Source organism: Gekko japonicus, unplaced genomic scaffold, assembly GCF_001447785.1.
Source record: "Gekko japonicus isolate JY-2015 unplaced genomic scaffold, Gekko_japonicus_V1.1 scaffold2045, whole genome shotgun sequence".
Classification (NCBI taxonomy): Eukaryota; Metazoa; Chordata; class Lepidosauria; order Squamata; family Gekkonidae; genus Gekko; species Gekko japonicus.
Genome location: NW_015174898.1, coordinates 194,363 through 198,930, shown reverse-complemented (window position 1 = coordinate 198,930; position 4,568 = coordinate 194,363). Strand labels below are relative to the sequence as shown.

The 4,568-nt window shown below is 44.4% G+C and overlaps 1 long non-coding RNA gene across 1 annotated transcript in view; it reads left to right on the top strand.

Annotated features, from left to right (window-relative positions):
- Nucleotides 1-4,568, top strand: part of LOC107121965 — an 8,991-nt gene continuing 4,423 nt past the window's right edge. The window contains exons 1-2 of the long non-coding RNA XR_001482891.1: nucleotides 1-27; nucleotides 2,992-3,110. This is a non-coding gene — a long non-coding RNA (uncharacterized LOC107121965). The remainder of the gene's footprint in view (nucleotides 28-2,991; nucleotides 3,111-4,568) is intronic.

Genomic DNA, 4,568 nt, shown 5'->3' with positions numbered 1-4,568 from the left:
GCAGGATATTAGATGCGAATTGGACAGGTATGTGCATTTCTGTTTTTGTTTCTAATAAAAATATGTTTTCCTGCAAACCCTTTTCTGTTTAGTGTGCTAAGACAAGGAGAGATTGGTGTGGGACCAGTATCATGGGAAATAGAATGTGTAAAGGCTAAGCCAGAGTGCATTTAGACTTCCATTTCTTTTCATAATGACTTGCTGTCAGCAAATAGTCTGCTCTGTGTCTTCAGCAGATGCACATCAGGCAGAAATTCAACAGAGGCAACAACCGCAGCATTTCTTTCCCTGTTGTGTAGCCACTGGAGGCACAGAAAAAGTCTTTCTCAGTAAAAAGGTAGCAATGTATTATGATTATTATGTACTGTATTTAATGATAAATAACAGTGTTTTCAATAATTTTGGAAGGGGTGGTATATGTTCCACACATACAGTTGCATTTCACGAGTTCAGAATATGGTTCAAACACATTTCAATGGCATGGAAGTGTAGTGCGCAGTCTGTTTACCAAGATCCAAAGGCCAACCAGTGAGATGGGATTTAAGGCCCAGTCCCAATGAGGAAGGGATGGAAAAGGGGATGAGAACCAGTGTTGTGTAGTGCTTAGAGTGTCAGACTCAGGGATGGGCATAAACTGGGAAAATGTGGTTTGTTTCGTGGTTCTTTCACAGACCATGAACTGTCACTAACTTTTAGGAGCCAAATGAACTGGTTCAGTTCATGATGTTTGTGGTGTGGTAGAACGGCCCCCCCAATGGGTTAGAGACACAAAACTAGCAGGTAATCTCTGGCTGACTCTCCTCTACCTGCCCTCCAAGTTTGTTGAGGATTGGATTTATGGGATCCAAGTTATGGCCCCCCAAAGAAGGTGCCCTCAGGAAAGTGCTTTTGGGGAAAATGTCAGGCGTAGGTTCAAAAGTGCAAGCTGTGCACATCAAACACACAGTGAACCTATTGACATTTCCAAGGCTGTAGAATTCCACCCCTCATTGCTTTGAAGTTGCTCTGTTGCTTTGAAATTCGGTAACCATTTTGTTTGACTAGAGGCAGTCTGTCTGGAAATGTATCCATGCATCGACCAACTGGAACTGCTTGAAAGTTCGTGGAAAGTTTGTGCCAGTTGACCTGCTATGAACTTCAATTCTTGGACCATGAACTGCCCAAAATTCATCACAAACTTGAGTTCGTGAGCTGGTTCTTGCCCATCCCTAGTCAGACTAGGATCTGAGAGAGCCTGAATCCCCACTCTGCCATGGAAGCTCACTGTGTGACTTGTGCCGGTCACTCTGTCTCCTAGTCTAACCTACCTCACAGAGTTGATGTTGTAAGGATAAAATGGAGGCGGGGAGTACGATGTTATAAGTCATTCTGGATCTCCACTGGGTATGGTTGACGGGTCTCCCTAGGCGGGACCACATCCGGCCTGTGCTGAAGGCACTGCACTGGCTGCCAATAGCGTAGCGGATCCGCTTCAAAGTGCTGGTTCTTACCTTTAAAGCCCTTTATGGTCAGGGTCCGGCATACCTAAGGGACTGCCTTTCCCCATATGTTCCTCCAAGGGCACTATGGTCGGGGGGGGCAACAACTTTTGACTACTCCAGGCCTCAGGGACGTCAAATTTGCGGAGACTAGGGCCAGGGCCTTTTCGGTGGTGGCTCCTACCTGGTGGAATGAGCCCCTGGAGGAGATCCAGGCCCTGCGGGATCTTGCGCAGTTCCGCAGGGCCCGCAAGACGGAGCTCTTCCGCCAGGCTTTCGAGTAGGAGCCGCCGCCACTACTGTTCCATCAATACACCATCGCCGAAAATTGGCAGAGATACCATCAGGGTGCAAGCGGGCCCTGGGAAGAAGACTGGCTATCTGCCGCTTTGGAACTTGTGTCGTTGATCAGGATCCACCCTACCGGAACCCATCTTGCAACTGGGAACATCAGAGCACCAGCACTTTGTTGTACTATTATGTTTTTATCTTGTTTTAATTGTTTTAATTATGACTTTTGCCTCAATTGTTAGCCGCCCTGAGCCTTAGGGGAGGGCGGGATATAAATCGAATTATAAATAAATAAATAAATAAATGGTATAGAAATCCTTAGTTCTTTAACCAATTACAAATTTCAGTGCCCTGTATAGCTCCCCCTCCCTCAGCAGCAAAAAGTATAAACGGTGCAGAATAGCTAAATATATCCAAAAGCTGAATTGGATGAGATTTGAAATTTTCTGCGTGGCACTGCCCATGTTCTGGGCTGGAGTTAAACTATTGCCATCAGAGTGCAGTGCTTGTGTCAATGCTGCCATTCCACTGACTGCTGTGGGATCTACAGATGTGCTTCCACCAGTCTTACAGGCTCCGTGAACATTACGTGCTAAGCTAATGCATTGTGTGTGACTGCTCTGGCACCATCTCTCTCTGTCTCTCTCTGGGCTCAAAACTTCCCCTCTCAGCTGCTTCCCCCTACGGAATTCTGGATGTACATATATAATGGGAGAAAGATAGAGGGAGGGAGAGTCATGTGCCAGCACTTCTCTGCTATAAACTCCCCCCTTCCCAAGCTGCTTTGGTCTTTAAAAAGTGGCACTGGGACCTCATCAGTGCATCCTGTGTAATTCTGAGAATGAAGGCTTTACTCATTCCTTAAGCTAGTGTGGAGTCCAGGCTACCGTCTGACAGGGAAGAGTTGTGGCACCTCTTCTTGCACAAAGCACTCCACCACGTATGAATCCTGCCCCAGCTGAGAGCTACCCTCCCTCCAGCTTCGAACCACCATCAACAGGGAGAATAGAGAAATGTGAGGAATTAATTTGAAAGTCATGAATGACAGTTCAGCACAGGATCGCCTCCTGAGGAATGTTAATATTGAATCTGAATGTCGTTTGTGGTGGTTCTGACCCTGAGCACCTTTGAGAGTCAATCTGCCTGAAAAGTGGGATGAATAGGAAAATAATAGGAAAATAAATATATGATTCTTTTTGTCTCCTTTCCTTTCTGCCTCCAGGTGTGAGAAGTGGGGATTTCAGTTTCCAGCTGTACCCGATTCTTCACATGTGAAGAAAAGGCTCAATAAATTTTCTCAAGACAGCACGTACCTGCGAAGAATTCTACGGAAATTCAGAGGTAAAATGAAATGCTTAACCTGATATGATAGGGCCAAAAGGACAAGAAGAGGTGAGCATCCATGATGGATGAGACCAGTGGTCCATCTAGACCAGCATCCTGTTTCATGCAGTGGACAACCAGTTGCCCTGGAGGGCCAACAAACAGAGCACAGAGGCTGAGGCCTTCATCTGATGCTTCCTCCTAGCACAGATATTCATAGCTTTGATGGACTGGAATATAGAAGTTCCCTTTCATCATCATGACTAGTAGCCATTGATAGACCTCTCCTCCCTGAATTTTTAGACAGCAGCTCTGTGCTTTTTATAGATGCAAGGGTGTATAAAACCAACAGCTGAAGCTTTTTCCTTTTGTGCTGATTGGCAGGAAAAGCTTCGCCTTTTGGTATTCTGTTAAGATGATACAATGGATATTATATTGAACATGGACTTGGGGAGACTTTGGTTCGAATCCCCGTTTCAGCCATGAATCTTTGTTCACCTTGGCTGAGTCAGGCTGCTTTCATGCGGTGGCGTGGTGTCGCTCTAGTGACCTCTGCCAATTTTCTTGCATTTTCCTTGTCTCCTGTAGCTGCCACTGTGTCACGAAAGGGCATCATGGGGGATTTTTTAAAAAAATGGCAGTTGCTAGATTGCCATAGGAAAATAGTTTCTATTGCCACAATCTCCTAGCTCCTCTGGATTCTTGGCTTTCATTTTTAAAATAAGTTTCTAGCTCTTTTGTTGTGGAGAGATAATACTTTTTTTTTTTTAAATTTCCCTCTCCTAAAAAGGAGAGAATTTTATTGCTTTTACATTTCAGAAAGTTAGGAAGGGTATATAGAGGGGTAAAGAAAAGTGTTGAGTGATGTTAAAAATTAGTATTTTAAACTTTTATTAGTAAAGTCAAAGTGAAAATCTTCTTCTGCAGCTGGACAATCCCTTTTTCTTCTATATCTTTCAAAACCGGTTAGTTAGTGTGTTAATAGTGTCCCTTTGGGGTTAGTATTGTCTTTTAATGCGCTTTCCGAACTGGTTCTCAAACGTTGGGGTGCTTCCCTTTTTTGCCTCTTAAATTGTATTTTGGCCCTCTAGCCGCTCCTTTGTCTTTCTCATCTTTCACCTCTCCCTCCGAGCTGCTGTCTTCTTCGCTAGTTCCTGCCATCCACCTAGCGAGTTCTGCCTCGTCCTCTGAGCTGGCGTGCCTCTTCAAAAAGTCTTCAGCCTTGAAGATGGAGTCTATCTTTTCTCTTCTGTCTTTAAACTTAAAGACAAGTCCTTCGGGTATCAACCATTTATAATTAGTTTGGTGACTTTGCAAGAACATAATCAACCCTTTATATTCCTTTCTCTTCATTCTGATTTCAAATGGAACATCTTTCAAAATTCTGATCGTCTGGTCTCCAATTTTCAAAGGTGTTGATGACACTGCTTTTAAAATTTGATCTCTGAGACGCTGCTTGGTAAATTTCACAACCAC